Source organism: Xiphophorus maculatus, chromosome 22 (genome assembly GCF_002775205.1).
Source record: "Xiphophorus maculatus strain JP 163 A chromosome 22, X_maculatus-5.0-male, whole genome shotgun sequence".
NCBI lineage: Eukaryota > Metazoa > Chordata > Actinopteri > Cyprinodontiformes > Poeciliidae > Xiphophorus > Xiphophorus maculatus.
The window spans coordinates 18,495,539-18,514,214 of NC_036464.1; the positions used below are offsets into that span (position 1 = coordinate 18,495,539).

General features: G+C 38.5%; 1 protein-coding gene across 22 annotated transcripts in view; it reads left to right on the top strand.

Annotated features, from left to right (window-relative positions):
• LOC102237123 (ankyrin-3-like) overlaps positions 1 to 18,676 on the top strand; it is a 132,035-nt gene that overhangs the window by 36,885 nt on the left and 76,474 nt on the right. The gene's annotated exons all lie outside the window — the stretch shown is intronic.

Genomic DNA, 18,676 nt, shown 5'->3' on the forward strand with positions numbered 1-18,676 from the left:
TTTGACTCTAATAAAAAGATGAAGACTATCCACATTTCTGTCATCTCAAACCAGAATGACCCTAATCTTTGTCGGAGTCTCATTAAACTCAAAGTGCATCAACACACGTGCTGCTGGTTCACACATGTAGAAACTAAAATCTGTGGAAAAATTGACCAATTTCAGTTTTCTAACCAACTAATGAATTTCTAAAATCTTACCACCTGTCCACATGATAACTTCACTACCACTACCACTGCCTCCAGATAAGTTGAACTCTCAGGCTTTTGTTTCCTTGCCGTCCTCTAGCTCTCTCATCATTTACCGTCATTTTCTGTTTTTGCTGAGGTACGCCACTGAGAACATGTGATCTGTTCACTCTGCTCTCTAAAGAGCGTGCGTTTGCGTGTTTGCTGAATGGACGGCAGAAACTCGAGATGTGAATAACTGCTGCTTTTATGATTTTTGTTTGGTTTCAGTCAGTTTCATTGTGGAGTCTCGTGTGCATGTGTGCGCTTGGATGCAGAGACAGCCATGTATAATGCATACTCGACTGATTTATTGATGACGAAGCTTTTTTGTATGATGGGAACTGAAATGCACGTGTATCTCGGTGGCCATCCGCCTCTCTTACATGTCGGCTCTCGACTTTGGGGAAAGTGAAAAACTTCTCCCGAAACAAAGAGACAGTCAACGGGATTACAGTAAATATTAAGTGTCGAACTTATAAAAGCACAAATATATATGTCTCAGCTGTCCTGTGACTATTTCTGAAAGCATTTGCTGCATTCCCCATATTGATAGTGGCACATTTGACCGTGAGGGATCAATCCAATAACAGTGTACTTTGTACTCATGGGTGCCTGGTTTTGAATTATGCTGCTGGCAATGTTATTTGACCTTCCCATATGCAAGGAGTGAGCCGTCACTGACAAATCTTTCAGAAACGGGAAAAGATTGCGAATACGCTTGAGGAAAGTAGTGGCTTTCTTTGGGACGCAAACACTAAAACACGATCCACCTGCGAGAACCTGCTCACTGTTCACATGTCTGAGGTGAAGATCAGCATTTCAGGTGGCTGTCTTACTGCAGGATCATGTTTCATAGACGAGAATGACAGAGACGGAGAGGAGAGGCGAGGAATCGGCCTTATTGATTAGATGCATACCATCTATGAAAGTCATCAGTTCTTGTTGTTTATAATGTATTTTTTCCTATTTTACTTTTTTAGGTTCCAAACTTGTAGCTCAGCTCTAATGTTCTGCTTGATTCCATCCCCGTACGTGGTTCCTATTTGTGAGCTTTTATACCAGTAGTGATTCAGTTTGACGCGTGCTGGGATGATATAATGATGCAAAGAGACAAAACATTCTCCTCCAGTAAAATTCTTTTCTGTCTTTGCGCTGTTCTTTGCAGTACACAGAAAGTAACTTGAGTTTTTCACTAATTTCAGTTTACTCTTTGGAAGCCCTTGCTCCTAAACTCGTTACCCCCGGCCTTCCAGCTCTCCTTTTGTCTTAGAGTCCTGACTGACTAAGCATTGTCGGTGTCACGGATGCTAAGCAGAAACGAGACATGTATAAAACTTATTACATTACAGCCAATAAAATGCAAATGGTGACTAATAACTTAATTTGAGATGAATGATTAAGTTTAAATACCAACTTAGCGAGTTTTACAAATGACAAATAAATTATTTGAAAAATGACATCATGATTACGTTTCTTCTATTATGCAACTTGATATTGCTGCAGAGTGATATTGCCACGCGGCTGCAAACTTGTACAACAAACTGCTTTGAGTCACTGCTTTCCACCGCTCCTACAGTCTCTATATTTAGACGTCAGAACAGGTAGAAAACTTTGCATGGAGAACACTTGTAAATGTAGGGCTGCATTAGTCACCATCAGGCTGATGACTGCATGCAGAATGTTATAAAGTCAAACTACATTTTGACAGAATCATAGTTCATTTCAGTTGTACGCTTTGAGGCATGTGCACATTTGTCGGCACACGCAGTAAAGATATGTGAACAACTGTCTATAATACTTTTTTTTTTCATAAGATTTAGGTGTTGAGAAAGAGATTGCCGATTGAAGATGCCTGATGACAGTAAGCTTTAGAGATTTTTACCTTCCCTATGATCCTCATGGCATCAAAAATAAATACCAGCCCTCCTCTTTCAGTCTGGTAGCTAATGGCTAAAGGTATTTTGACAGATTTTGGCACTAAGGAAACTTAAAGTCATGAATTCCTACTTGGACAGTCCTAGAAATAGACTGAAAGAAACTGACTCAAATTAAATGCTGTATTTTTCTGCTTTTTACTGTAAGATTGAGCTATTGGAAGACAAAGTTGAAGTTATGTCAACTCTTTTACTCAAATTTGTCCATGAGTAGAAATGTATGAGGCAGCAGTGTGACTTTTATTGGTGTAAAAGGTTGAATGAATGAATGAATGAATGAATGAATGAATGAATGAATGAATGAATGAATGAATTTAAAGGTTTTTGCATGGCTCACTTTAAACATTTCTCACTAACCAGCCAGTTTGCTCTGATTGATCACCAGATTGGCGATATATGGTGGAGTGCAGATTATCTTTTATATATTTTCTTTTTGTTTGTGGAGTAAATTCATTATGTAAAGTACCACTTTGTGTAATAAAGTTAAACTGAGCTTTTAGCTTTATGTTTGCAGCCTTGCTACTATCAAATGTTTTCAACAAAGACAATGTTAGCTGTTAGAACCTCCCCCAAAATAAAACTGTAATACTGCGTATTTCTGCAGTCTTACATTTATAGATGCACCTATCCAAATTTTCAGGTCAGCCTGTGACATTCTGTTGAAACATACTGTACTGTCGGCCTTCCTGTTATCTGAACGGGAAATCCCTATCCCTTCGTTCCATGAATTCTCCAACATGTTTTAGCTTCAATGTCATTATTCCAAAGCCGGGGTCTCCCAGTGGATTCCCACAGATGCACTCAGACAAAGACAGAGCAGAGCATAATTTTCCTCCTGATGTGCCCCAGTTTTACAAGGTTTCCCAGAACTGAGAACATGCTTTGGGACAGTACTAGTTATTTCTCTTATAAGGCTTATGAACAGAAATGCTTCCATTCACCTTCAATTGTAAAACAGCGAGATAATGCTTTCAACCTCCTGACAACTTTAAGATGTCCCTCTCAACTTATGCTCAAAAAGCATCAATTGTGAATATTGCTATTATTATTATTATTATTATTATTATTATTATTATTATTATTATTATTATTATTATTATTATTATTATTATTATTATCATTATTATTATTATTATTATTATTACTATTATCACCTTTGTTAAAAGTCTATCTCATCAGTAAATCCAACGTAGCGAGCATTAAATAAATGCTGCCAGAAAAATAGCAGTGTCGAAACAGTGCTTTAGCTTAATGCTGTACTTTGAGTTCGGCCCTGAGGGAAGTGGCAAGGCTGGAATTTTTCTTACCCTGAGAGGAAAAACTAAAAGAGAGGAAAATGTTCCTTATGCTCTTTATGCATAAAATAAATGAGTCTTTTATGTCCTTAATTTTTCTTTCATTCCTCCATCTGCCTCCCTTCCATCATATTTCTCTCATTAATGGACATGCATTGCGACCCTCCTTCCTGTCTCCACCTCTTCCCTGCCCTTGTCCCCTACCATCAACCCATCAAATATGGAGGTTAATGAATTCAGAAGCTCATGCGTGCCTCAGTTAATTGCACAGGCATCGGGAACTCCTCTTTGTATTACTAAATGTTTTCACTATCAAGATGGCCACTGGCTAGAGTGAGAATTGAGTGAGGAGAGATTTTAGCATTTAAGGGCAGCATAGGGAGAAAAACAGAAGCATATATTTTCCAGCAGAGATGAATTCATTTGTTGAATTCAAAACCATTTCTTTAAGCAAAAATACCACATGACCCTAAAAGTTCATTGTTAAAGTCCTGAAAAGGTTTTGGTCATTTGGCTCCAATAAAGTGTCAGCTTATACCCACAATGTGGACTGTTCATACTCACTTTGACAGCCAATGACGTAGCAGTCGTGTTGGATGACACGGTTGTTTGGCAGACCCCCACATGATATACAGCTGGTACTTGAAAATAAAAGGTCCATTTCATTCCCTCTGATTCTCTTTGGGTTCTGTTTCCATTCTAAGCTATTTTGTTTTGCTTTGTTTTTGCAAAATTGTCTGAGAACAGTTTTCTCACAAAATGGTTCAATGGATTTTCTGCAGGCATGCAGGATACAAGTAAACCCCTCTGAAGAGCAAGTATCAACTAGAAAATTCCTGAAGAAATTTAACCGGGGCCTGCCAAAGTGTGCCCGTCGGTTTGGACCCAGCGTTCTGATGCTACAAATTAGCATCAATGCTAAAGAAAGCTGCAATCATATGAATACAATGACAAGAATGTTTACTAACATTGACTTGCACCATTCAGTATGATAAAGTAAGTGTATCAGCTAAAATTAGCAAAAATGCTAATGTTAGCGTGATTGCTGTCAGTAGCATGTGGGACATCACTAGGATGTTCTCTATAATGGACTTACTCCATTCAGTATACTAAACATGGCTAAAAAGTAAAATAAATAGCTAATAGCTTATATAAGCTAAAATGCTAATGCTAATGAACTGCCTTGCTGCGCAAGGCAGTTCCCTGACCTGAGAGAAAAAGATAATGCAGAATAATATTATTGCACCGCCTGCGGCGGTGCACTAACCTCAGGGGCATGTTGAGGCTTTTATTTTGAAATTTTTGTTAAGCTTAATTTCAAAGGTCCAAACTAATCCCATGTCTAATAGTCATTGGGTTAAATCAGTTATTTATTGCTCAAAAGAGCAATTACCTAATGTAAGATTTCTCAAGGCTTTTATTTTGAAATTTTTGTTAAGCTTCATTTCAAAGTGCCAAACTAATCCCATGTGTAACAATTGCTGGGTTAAATCAGTTATATAGTGCTCAAAAGAGCAATTATCTGATGTAAAAATTGTCAAGGCTTTTATTTTGAATTTTTTGTTAAGCTTAATTTTAAATTGCCACACTAATCCCATGTGTAACAGTGCTTTGGATAAAAAAGTCACATAAAGCCAAAAAGAGCAATTATCTGATGTAAAAATATTCAAGGCTTTTATTTTGAAATTTTCAGTATGCTTCATTTCAAAGAGCTAAACTAATCCCATGTGTAACAATGGTTGGGTAAAATCAGTTATAAAAAGCCCAAAACACAAGTAGTTCTAAAGGCCAGCTCAGTCCTCCTCTGTAGTAACTGACAGTTCCACCATGTTGTAGTTCTGACATTCAGCTCAGACCTCTTTTGTAGGCACTCAGTGTCCGCCATGTTGTAGTTCTAACCTTCAGTCATTGTAGTTCTAAAGAGCAGTTCAGAGAGGCAGACTAAATTCTATGTCTATTTTGAGTCTAACTGACACTGTTTTGTGTCAGTTAGACTTTTGTTTTGAGTTAAATTTGGCTCGTTTTTTGTTAATTATGTCGCCACAGTTACTCGAAATGCCAACAAAAGTAATAGCTCCCCTCACGGGATTGAGCCTCACGTTTTGATATATATATTGTGAGGGGACATGCAGCGGTACGAGCCGCATTAACGGTAGTAGGAAGCGGCAGTTATTTTGAGGTGTAGAACAATAGGTGCCTGCCATGCAATGCATAGGGATTACATCCCTATGCATTGCTATGGGCAGGCCCCAACTAACGACAAAAAAAAAAAATCTAAATAGTCATAATTTGAGTGCATTGGCCTCGCTTAGCAATGCTCCATTCTGTAGTGTAACACCAAGATGTCCCATCATGATTTACAACAAAAAGCAAACCAAGTTGAATAGCTTGTTTTGTAGGTTGCATGAGTTTTATTGATTTGATATCGAATTGATCCTGTTGATCAATACAAATACAGTCTTTTAGAAATTTAAGAATCTTTATTCTTAAAGATTCAAAACTCCTACAGATTTGACCTGTGATGGAGCGTCACTTTCAGTTTCACAGTCGTTCAAGTCCGACACTAACAATCGCTCTTGACTTCTCGAGGTAGTTCTTTGACAGCAGTGACTTTTGTTTTAGGTCCTAGGAAGACAAAGCTGCAACTCAAACCCAGTTTTGCTGCTGACTGCTTGAGATTATAGACCAATATCTTTATAACCAAAGAACTGTAGCTTTGCTTCACCTAAAGAGATGCTTCCAGTGTTGAATGTTTTTTTTTTCACCAGGTCTTCCTGAGCATTTTTCTGTTTGGACGTTTCTTCTGTTCAGATGTGTAGTTTCTCTTGCAGCCCATTCCTGTGTAAAGTTCTAAGGTTGGTCTTCTTGAAGATTACTAATCCCGATCATTAACGAGCATCTAGGCAGTTCTGGGGTCTTTGGAGACATTTCTCACAAGCTTTCTTTCCAGGGTTTCATCTTTTTTTGTTTTGCTTTGTTTTGTTGTTTAAGTATGACATTCCCAACTGCAAAAGTTTTCTCCTTAATCATATTCTATCCATTTCTGCGACACACGGTTACTAGTCTATTGTCAGGGTAACTGCTGTGTTGCATGTGTCCAAAAGCCAGTAGGAATCCCAGAATGTGCAGCAGAGCATCCCATCTCCTGTCTGCACCTGCACATCAGCTCCAGTCTCTAAAAGGAAATGAAAACATGCAATAAGGATTGTTCTAATTATTGATCCACTTCCAGGGTCTTTACAGAGAGCTGCTGCTGTTGGAGGGGGATGGTGTGTTTGTGGTATGAGAAGGTGGTGATGAAATGTTGCATGGAGTCTCTGTAACATGTGAAGGTTTTGTCATTTGTGATGTTGGGATTCCCCTCTGTTCAAAAATAAAATCTGATTTGCTTTTAAAGCTTAACAGTGTCCCTCTCTGCTGAAGAATCCCACTGGAAAGACAATGAGACAGAGCGACAGATGTGGAAGAGTAGAGAGGAAGAAATGACTCGATGCCATGTGTATATGTGCTTGGCAGCAAGGAGAGCAGTAGAGACAAGAAGAAATGAAGAGAATTAGCGGGAGAGCAGGTCCATAAGCCTAAATGTCATTTGAAGGTGATCAGTGTCTTTCTTGCCACTCCGACAAACCATCAGCACTCCTCATGCTTCCTGGACGCAAGTGCTGACGTGACGTCCTGTTTAAAAGGATAGGACATGAATTCACATCTGACATGTCAATAATTACCCACAGACGTGGCAGAGATAATCACTGTCCACAGCAAAAAATCCGCTTGGAGTCATCTTATTTTATATCCTAACGAAAATGGATTTACATGAATGAAAAACAGGCATTTATAATGTGACAGAAACATTATTTTGCAAATGAGATGTTTAGATCAAAACGACCTTGATGTTTTGAGTTTTTGAGCTGATGAACAGTTTAGTTTCTTGTATCTTAAATGATCCAAAAAAACAATGAATGAGTTTTGAAGTTTATGACATAGATAAGTGTTAGAACAAATTTTCTGTGGTTATGTTCCGCTGAGCAAATATTCTATGAACAAAAGTGATATGTGGAAAGTTATAAAACCGAAGTTAAACTCAAACGGACAAGACAAAAAACTCTGTCACAACAGGGTGAACATGACAAAAATTCACAATGTCACAAGAGGCCGGCATGAATTCTCGTCCTATTTAAGTATTCGGGGTTAATTCAGGGATAATTAAATACATCTGAACTTGCAGAGAGGAATATACCTCACACTAACAAACCAGAGACACTACCAAAAAACATCCTTATTCCCTTCTCTGCTTAAAGATGCAGTGTTCTCTACAAATTCTTAAATGTTGTATTATATTTGTTGCACACTTTCATAATGAGGTCTGCTGCAGCTCGTTTTAATGCCCCCACCTCTCTCTGTCATACCCGGTAATGCTCCGCTGGGCACCATCAGTAGACATGTTCCATCAAGCTCCTAAAAGTGCCAAATGTTGTGTCACAAGCCTGGGTGGATGTGCTGTTTTCTGCGCGTGTACGGCAGGTGTTCCTCATCCACACACAGATAACGCTCCTCTAATTGAAATAATGCTGCCTGGCTTCTCTGTCTCTCTCTCTGTCTCTCTTTCTTTCACACTCACACATGCAACCCCTCCTTTGACCCCTGGGACTCACGCCTGTACGGGTTGATAATTACTTTCGTTTGTTCGCCCCCCACTCCCACTGCTGCCATCTCTTCCATTCTCCACTTAACCACCTGCCACTCTACCGTGATAAGCACCGATGACCACATTCATCCGGCCATCAGTTTTGTCACATTCTTTGATTTTTGTTGTCCCCGATGTATTTTAAGTAGTGCACTTATCATGTCAGTGCATGCTGCCATATCTGTGCGACAGCTCTGGAAAGCAAACAAAAAAACAAAACAAACAAGTCTGGCTCTTTTGCCAAGGACAAAAGCATGTGGTCTTGGCCTTGTGGCTGCTCTGCTAACGCGTGGAGCTCAGAGACTCAGGAGCCGAGGAAATGGGCTGTGTTCGGACGGATCGATGGTAATCACGGCTCTTCACGGTTAGCTCCTTCGAATGGGGGGAGGGAGAGGAAAACGTTGGCAAAAGGGAGAAAGAAAACAGGGGGCCACCATGGGAGGGCTGTGCATGCAGAGGGTTCCCTTGGTAATAGAAATATGCCTCATTTCATTTTCATAGAGAAAGTCTTCTTACCCCTTTCAATTCACTTACCCTAACAAACTGACAGCTACGGATCCAACCCTGTGTCTGAACGTGCTCCAACTTTCAGATCTGCTTTTGACAAAATAGCTTCCACTTCTTGTTGCCTCCTACCTCTGCGACCTTTAACCTAAAGCTGCTCTTTGCATTTTTTTTCTTTACGAAAATATAAAACGAGTATCTCTTTAATTAACCCTACTAACACTGGACAGTAGTTGACATCTTTTTAATGCCTTTCTAAGGTTGACCACTCATTGTCTTTATTTAGCCCAGAAACATGCAGCCCATAGTTACCCCCGATTGAGATTAAACAAAAACAATAAAAGCCCGGCCATTTTATCGACCCCAGAATCCTTTCGACCACATTCAGGCATCTACAGACATCTTTATGTGGACGTTCAAGTTTGTGTTGTTTAAGCAGATGGAAATGCGAGCTATGAAATTAGCTTGTGTTCTATATACCTTATGCAGTCTCAAGGTAAAACTCAACTTTTTTCTGCTTTTTAACTACTCACAAACTTAAAAGCTGCAGTACAGTGGGAAAACGGAGCACTGAACATGAAATATCTTGTGGCATTGCACACTTCCAAGGTAGAGCAGTGAGGGGACGGGAAGCTTCGACCATCGTTTGGCTTCTAGAGTAAATTTGAAAATCAAGCATGCACAAAATGTTGTGATCCAACAGAAAACTGACTGCTAAGAAAAGGTTACTTGTAGCTGCGAGGTGGTGTTGGTATTCTTTCACTCTGGGTGGCTATGTGTGAGATCATGGAAAAGATAGACCTTTAGACAACATAATACTGTATACACAGCTGCATATCACTGCAGTCTTTGGTTGCGATAATATGCAGTCAAAGACTGAATAGAAGAGCGTTCCTTCTACCTTGTATTTGATGCTAAATTATTCACAGGCATCTTTGCATGTGTTCTCTGGTGTTAGTGTATACTGACAACATGTTGAGGTTTGGTTGTCTGTTCTCTTAATCTCAAGTGTGTAAGCATGGTGGCTTTATAGATGGAGTGTTTTTATTCCCAACTTCCTGGTGATGTGTCAGTTTCTAAGCCAATGCTTCTAAAAGCCATCCATCTTTTCTGTCCTCTGCCTTCAGGTTCTCCGAATCTTACAAATGAGGAAAAATTCAAATATAAGATTCACCTTATAGATGACTGTGTGGTTTTCCCGCTATTGTTTCAATTTGTTTCTGTATGACCTCAAGGTCTGTGCAGGAAAAAAGACCGAAGTCCATATCCGTGTGAAGGATGTGAAGGAGTTTACCTATCGCTGTAAGAGTTGAAAAACACAGGCAAACCTGCTTCGCCTTCGATTGTGCTTCTAGGTGAAGCTCAGTATTTCCCTGAAGGATGAATGTTTTTTTTATCTCTCTCACTCTGATATGCCTGTCCTGCATCATCCTCAATCAAGACATCCAGCTGCGCCCACAGCACTGTACTGGTTGAGTCACCAGCTGAATACTGAAGAATATCAAGACAGAAGTTTGTGGAAAAAAAAACAAAAACCTTGGCTGTCTGACTCCCTCCGATCCTTCTGTCATGTGCTGCCATGCTCATTCTTTTGCAGTTAGCAGTTAGCAGTTAGCGTCCCTATTTTTTCTGGCATTTTATCTGTTTTTCTTTCTATTTCTTTCTCTTCAAAACACTTTATGAAGTTTTACCAGAATCATAAAATTTGCAGCACTAAAATAATGTTTCTGTGTGGTTTGAGCATGACTTAGGTTATCTTTGCATATTCATTCCTTTTGATTAAACCCACTGACCTTCGATGATACAGGCACAAACAGGTTTTTGTGTGTCATTGTGAGTAATGTTTTCCCCTGACCGTTTCCTGTCCGTCTCGGATTGGGTTCCTTCCACATATCTGCAACTAAAATCAACAAGGCAGTTTGAAATACTTAGCACAATAACCAATTATTAAACAATCGATAAACATGCACACATATAAAGAAAAACAATAACTGAACATCTAAAAGAAGAAAAAATAAGACTTTGTCTCAGAGACAAAGCAACAGCAATGGCATTTATCATCTGATGATGATGATGGTGAAACTTAACCTGCCCTTTCTCAGCAATCAGGTCGTTACCAGCACATCAGCCTGCGCTTTCCAGCATAACTGAGTCATGCTTATTTCTCATAATCCATGTAATAGATCACTTTTCCATCTCTGTTTTTTGATATTTGATGTGTCTGATGATGCTGATCCTTCCTCCTCTGTTCGGCTTTCGCAAACACACGTGTTATAAATAGAACAGATCCACACCAACTTCCACCCTGCTCCATCGACTGTGCGTTTCCACGTTGACAGTCTTGCATCCACATGTTTTTGGTTCTGTACCCGGCTGCTACTTTGAGAGCAGCCTGAGTCAAAGACACCCTATATTCTGTTTGCAATCAATCTGATCTCTGTGTCATCGCATAGTGGTAATGAGAGCTCAGATTGTTTCACACTGCTGATACCAAAAAGATGCAGCATTACTAAACTATCTGCTTTCACTTTGCTGACCCTATTTTCAAAAAACAAATATTTAGGCAGAATAGAACCACATATTTACATGCAGTGAAGAGAAAGAAATGTTCCCAGGCTGTCAGACATTGAAGCACACCGACCTTTTCTTTAGGTCACATCTGCTGATTACTGCGCCTTTAAGCCATTTTGAAAAGCTTGGGTGATGATGTTGTAACTTTGTAAAGTTGCTGATAGGACAACTCGCAACATTTTAATTAAGTGGAGGCACACTTGTGGATATATTTGAACACCTCAAGCACATCATTTGTGACATCATGGAAAAAATCCAGAGGAATCAGCCATGATACTAAGAAGGAAATTGTTGATTTCCCAATAGTCTGGTTCATCGTTTGGGTTTAATTTCAATACCTTTGGGTTGTTCTGGAAGCAGAGAAGTTCTCTTTTGGTGTTAAATGTGTGTATCAACACCAGAACAAAAGCAAAATTCTATCAAATATTCTGGCTGAAAACACACACCCACATACCATAACAAATTACAAACCGGTTTATTTTTTTTAACGTTTGTGGCTACAAATGAAGGTAATTTTGCTCATAGAAATTTGAAAGTACCTTGAATCTTCAGCTATTGTCAAGGTGACTCATTTCTTATCAACAAAATAATGATGGCCAATTACAAAACAGATATTTCAACTACTACAAATTCGTTGGAGAAGCATTTTTTTCAAAATATTGCATTAAAACTATTCTACTGTGAGGTTTCCAACCCACTTTAGCTGCTGGTTGCTTGATGTTTTACACCTGGTTACATCCATGTCCTAAAAAACAACAACTTAGTAACTTGAATTGCACTTCATGTCCATTGAATGTAGGATTGTATGTTCTCTGCCTGGATTAGAGGGTGCTCTCTGGGTACCCCTGCTTCCTCCCATAAAAACATAAAAACATGACTGTTAGGTCATCTGAGTGCTGGACAATAAATTGCTCTTATGATGGACTGGTAGCTTGTGTAGGATCTACCCTGGCTTTTCCCCGACGTCCGCTGGAGACGGACACCAGCAACTCTGCAAGGATAAGCGGGGGATTGGAGTATTAAAATTGCTTTGCTCATAAATGTTCTGACTAATTGCACACTTTGCTAACTGTCAGACTGGATGGCGTGATGTGATGCTCTGAGATGCAGCAGTACAAGTCAGGTTGCTGGTGGTGTTGCTGCTGACTGGGTTGCTGTCACACAGCAGAATACGTGTCTCTGGGTGCATGCGCGGACGTGTGTGTGTGTTTGTGTCTGCCGAATGAGAGGCTGTCAGCGGTGTGTGAGCCGACTCGACACCCTCACGTCACCCTTTAACTTTTCAGAGACCTTCCCTCCGGACAGCCACCAACCATAACCAGTGACGTGCAAAACATGAGTTGCTGAGTTGATCAGTTTGGAAAAAAAAAACTAAGCAGAAATGTCCAAGTAGACAGAAAATTAAAAATGCTGTAGAAAATAAACCAAGCTATTAGTTGAATAGTTTAATCCTGTCATAAACAAATATAGTTTTATTAAATATGTGTGTGTTTTTATTAACAGTGAAGTGTCTATACAGCTTTTTCTTTTTTTGATCTGCATAAACAGCGATTTGTTTTTGTTAGACTGATGTCTAAATGAAGCAGGTTGGATGGCACCTGTGATAAATAGTGATGCACCAGTCAGGCTTTTTCTGAATAGTTCAGACTTTTGGTTTTCTTCGAGGTAGGACCTGTCAAAACAGATTTTTGTAAGGACTATGACACATGAAAGTGATGAAAATATGAATGGATTTGTCTCTTTGCAGCCAAAATGTACAAATTTGTAAAAATGTAGCCTGTTAGTAGAGATTAAGCTTTTTCTGAGATTAAGATTACCTTTTCATTCTAAACTGTACCAAATAGTTAGGGTAAAATAGTTGGAAAAGGGCGTGCCGTGGTGGCGTAGCGGTTAGCGCGACCTGTATTTGGAGGCCTTGAGTCCTCGACGCGGCCATCGCGGGTTCGACTCCCGGACCCGACGACATTTGCCGCATGTCTTCCCCCCTCTCCTTCCCCGTTTTCTGTCAGCCTACTTTAATATAAGGGACACTAGAGCCCACAAAAGACCCCCTGGAGGGGTAAAAAAAAAAATAGTTGGAAAAACCCCTGAGAGATATTAAATTAAAATCCAACAGAAGATGACTTATAAGAAGAATTACAAGATTTTTCCTATTTATGTCTCAAAGCAATTATTCATAACGGATTTCTAGTAAGAGCTAAAAGGTGCATCAAAGTACGAGATGTTGGTTTGTCCTAAAAACTGAAAGTGCAGGTGTTTTTAGATTAGATAGATAATAACTAACAGAAATAAAGACTTTAGATCTTTGTCATATTTGACCTTCAGATTAATAGTAAGAAAAAACAAAGATAAAACTGGTAAATGGACTGATTCAGTTTAAAATCAGTGCCACTATTCTATGGCAAATCAAGAATGTATTTATTAATTTTGAGAGTGGTCAACATATATTCAGCAATTCAAACAAACAATAGTTTATATTATTCTTACTCAGATAATTACATCAGTTAAACTCTCTGGTTTCTGCATTTTGCTTATTTTGAACAAAATCCCAGAGAAAAACAATTAAAAAGACAAGAATCTGGACACAGGAGAGAGGGAAACCCAAGCTGAAGAGCAGAGGCAAAAGTAAAGGACAAAAACTGACACAAAGTGATTCAGAGCTGTGAGGAGCAGAGGACTCTGCGACTGTGTTCACTGCTTCAGCCAAGTAAACTGAATGTCCCCATCAGTCAAGGTTGTGTTTCTTATTATAGGTTGTTAGTCTCTCTACTCAGCTGTGACCTTGGCACAACTGGACAGAGCATCCATACGTACCATGGTAGGCTAAATCAGAGAGTGCCTCTGTGTGTGTGTACCAGTGACGCTTTCCAGAGTTTGCTGAAGTGTTGGTGTGGGCATGTAATAGCACACATTACGGGGGACCTTTGTAAACAGTCAGCTTTAGCTGTGTGGAATGGATGAATGGACAGACAGTAAGGAAGCTTTTCAGGGTCAGATTTAGTGCTACTGTACAACAGGACTAATGCTGGTGAAGTAAAAGTGCTGCCGCCCACAGTAAAATATGGTTTGCTGTACAGGGCATGTAGGCTGTGTGTGAGCTGCCAGCAGCCATCTACTGGCTGTTTTTCTTTTACCCGGTCTGACAGCTGCACGGTAACATGCAAACCACAGTATTTCATCACGTTCTCAGTCCAGCAGTGGACGTGTCGTTGATGTGATGCGTTGAGAGAAACTCCACCCGTCTGCCGTTTCTCGGTTACCCTGGGAAACGGCATTAAAACATGTGACTTTTACCCTTCATATAGCTCATCATAATTCAACACTGCTTTGGCTGTTTCAGTTTGAGTTAGATCTGTTGGCTTTGAAACATGGTGATAGTGTGTCTCATTCAACAACTAATTAAAGAATTTTATTTTGTCAGTATTTCTTTTTATCTAAATAGTTTGTTTTACTGAGCAGGTGATATAGTGATATATAATTATATATCACTCTAATTGATATAGTCACTATAATTAGTGATTATATATATATATATATATATATATATATATATATATATATATATATATATATATATATATATATATATATATATATATATATATATAAAATCTAGATATATATAATATATATAATATATTATAAATATATAATATATTTATATATTTATTACATATAATAATATTATATCTATATATAAAATCACTAATTATAGTATTGAATATCAATATTTTTTATCTTAACAATTATCTTTTGTTGTCATGTAGCATGGCTTTTGAATTAAACAGCATTCACTATCGGGCACAAGAAGTTTATAACTTTTTAATAAAGTTTAAATTTCTAAGTCGGATATTGCCAAAAGTGCGAAGCCAAACCTTGTTTTCTTAATATTTCAGGATTTAATGTATAAACAGAGAATAATGAATGATTGCAGCCAATAAAAAGAAAAGCAGCACATGAGTTTACAAAGAGAAGTGCTTATTCTTGGGACATTTGTGAGATTATCAGGACAGAACTAATACGTCTACACTCGACTTGTTTTGCCTTTTATCCACTTAAATAGCTTTCTGTTCTTTAGACCCTCTGCAAAACTTTCTGATTTTGACTCAAGAAATTTGGCAAACTGTCCCCAAAGTGGAAAGCACAAGTTTTTGGTTACTGTATTACGACAGTGTGTCAGATTTCCATCGCAGAGTCCTACAGAGAAAAAATAGCCGCCCAAACTGAACACAAGGAGAAATCAGCTGTGGATCACCCTGTATCTCTCTCTTTATTGATTTCTGGATCCTGAGCTGGAAAGCTCGGGCGAAAGATGAAAAAGGATTTGACCGTAGATTTCTTTACAAACACAATCTGACTCGGACTGAGGCAACAGACAGAATTTTTCTATTTTTTGCTTTTTGTTTTAGAAATTTCCATCAATTCTTCTTCACCTGTCGGTTATGTATCTAAATTAGCCACTCAAAGCAGACAGACTGAATGGCCCCCCTGCTGCTTTGTCCTCTTAAATGTATTGAAATCCTTCCGGAGGCTATGCTTGACCGGGCTGACCTCTTGACCTCCAATGGCCTCTGGGATTGCTTGTGAGCTTCAGTTATGGCATCTTTATTGGCTGAGCTTCCTCTGCTTTCTATTAAACGTCTAAGTAGATCCCAGGGATAATCTAACCGGCTAAAACACGTTTTCATTGATACTAAATACTCAGCAGCTGTCGAGGTTAGCACTTCATAGGGGGGAAAAACAATTCAAATAAATTTCTTTACTCAGTCTGCTCAATGCCTCTCCTGTTGGTTGAGTCCTGCTGTTATGGATGTGGGGCTCCCTATTCAACAGCCTATTACTTTGTGATGCCTTGGGGGCAGCTGGCCGTTTCAGCACCGAACAGCCGTCTGTCTGTCAAGCAGAAACGGCAGATTTTGAGAGGCAGCAATCTACTAACATTGTTCTAGTAACTAACAATTAAAAAAATAATTGTAAAATAAGTGTCATTCGGTAAATAATGACACTTTTAAAGCAAAATTGCTCTGAAAGTTGCATTGAAAGTCCATTAAAGGTGCAAAATTTGCATCACGGTGTCAATATTTACAAAATAATGCAAAGTTAGCACTCTTGATGGACTTTCAATGCAACTTTGCAATAAAAGTGTCATTATTAACCGAATGACACTTCATGACAACAGTAATATACATTCATAAAGACTCCTTTATGTTTATGACAGATGTTATGTCATGTTTATGACAGTGTGGTGTCAGTCTTATGCACACCCCTTCAAATAAAGTGTTACCAATTCATTTTTCAAATCATAAAATAAACATTTACTTGCCTAAAATGCAAAAACATAGCATTCCTTTAAAGTTCACCTGATCATTTGCATCAAAGGATGCATCTACAGTTAATTAAATACTTTCAGTGATGTGATAAACTGATTAACTGGAGTTTCTTTTTAAAGAAGGAGCCAGGGGAAGCTAAAACTGTGATGCCTAAGGACTTCTGGATAGAACATATTTACAGATAAGCTTTTTTTAAAATCTTAAATGGAAATATAAGCTAAATATATCTTATATATACATATATATACATATACATATATATATATATATATATATATATATGTGTGTACCTCTAAACTCTCGTGCTTATGCCGAGAGTTTAGAGGGATTCTTAACTCCCTCTAAACGCTTCATTTTGTTCTAAATGGAGCCTTTGCTCTGTTTGGTCTCGAGTCTAAGGGTGATTGTGGAGAAATAAAAATATTGTCTTCAATTTTTTTTTTTTTTTTGTCCAGATTGTGGTTAAATGTGTGCATGCGGGGGTGTGTTTGTGTGTGTGCGCTGTGTTGACACTAAGGGGGGCTCAGAGGGGACAGATGGCCTGTAGTTTACTCTCGTCTGGTGCTCTCTGTCTGCCAAGGACCGGGCGAAAACAGTTTCAGCGCGCTCTGCTTCATTCAGATCTGCTCCACGGCCAAAATGACACACATTTCTGTAATCCTGGCCTTTTTATAGACAGCTTTATGAGCGAATAAAATGTTACGATTGAAGCCACAAAAGAAATGTGCAACACATTTCTTTTGATATCATCTACAGGCGTTAAAATGTGTTTTTTGTGCATATGTGTTGGCGTTTACCTCCTTGTTGCAATGAAATATTCAATTAAGGGTTTTACGACTGGCTGCGTGGAATCATGTGTTTGTACCCCGTGTTTAATAATTTATCGGGGACTCTTTGCTTCTGCTCTGCAAGATTCTGTCACTTTGAAGACATCAGGAGCGAATGTTTCCTAGATGAAACATTAAACTATTCTTCTTACATTTTAATTGTCTATGACTATTTATATCTGAATTACTTGGAATCAAATTGAAATCTCCTTTCTAATTACTTGTGTAGTGTTAGACATGATCAACACTGGCCTCACACGCTCCTGTCGAAATGCAATATTTATGATGATGAAGCTGTTCTGACAAACTGCTAATAGACATTCATGTAAAAGTTAGGAATTAAGCATCTTTTTCTTAGCCGAAACTTTTGTTTTGAAACAACCCTCTCAAAAACATGAACAAAACTGCTTGAAAGGATAATAGATTAGCATAAACATTTGTGCAACTTCTGTAGATGATGTGCAGAGTATTTATGTTTTATTCTTGCTTTTTCTACTCTAAATTATAATTGAATTTAGTCCTAAGTATATGACCAGTAAAACAATGTTCTAATTGAAATCTCTAGCAGAATCTTACATTTAGAGTATTTTATTGCCAGAAATGTTTGGTAATAATTTGGTATTTTGATCATTTCAGGGATTCACCCATAAAGGTTCTCCATTACAAAAAAAAACCTGCATGTGACCGAAAAAGATGATCAAGTGTTTTTTTGAGATGCTTTCATTTGCAGTAATCTAACTCTGGAAAACATGTTTGGTCATTGTTCCTTTTTTCTAAATTGAGCTCAGAGTTTCTGATGTTAATATTTCTCATACTATTAATTGTTTTCAAATGAATTCAAACTAACTTCATTTCCATCAACAAATTACAAAAGAGGCAAACAGAACAGTGTCAGAAATGTTGCCAATTCACATCATTTGAGACAAATGCAGAGGAAAGTAAGAAACAAAAAGCCAAAAATGCTAAACTTACATTAAAAAAAACATAAAAACAACAACAACAACTCCCCCACCTGAGTTTTAAACAAGCAGATGCATCTCTGGGATCAAAAACAAACAGTCACACTGTCAATGAGAGGTTGCAACATGCTGGTGTTTATGTACAATAGCTCCTCTTGTAATGCATGTAGCAGCAAGATAAAGATCCCTTTGTACATAAATTATTCTTAAAACAACAAAAGGAACTGCTGACGTCTCAGTGGGATCGCTGTGATGTTTTGCAGTTGTGATGCAGGAGACTGTCCACCAGAGTCCAGTGTTTGCCTGCATAACAGAGCCTGACCCTGATCAGGCCGAGGTTAG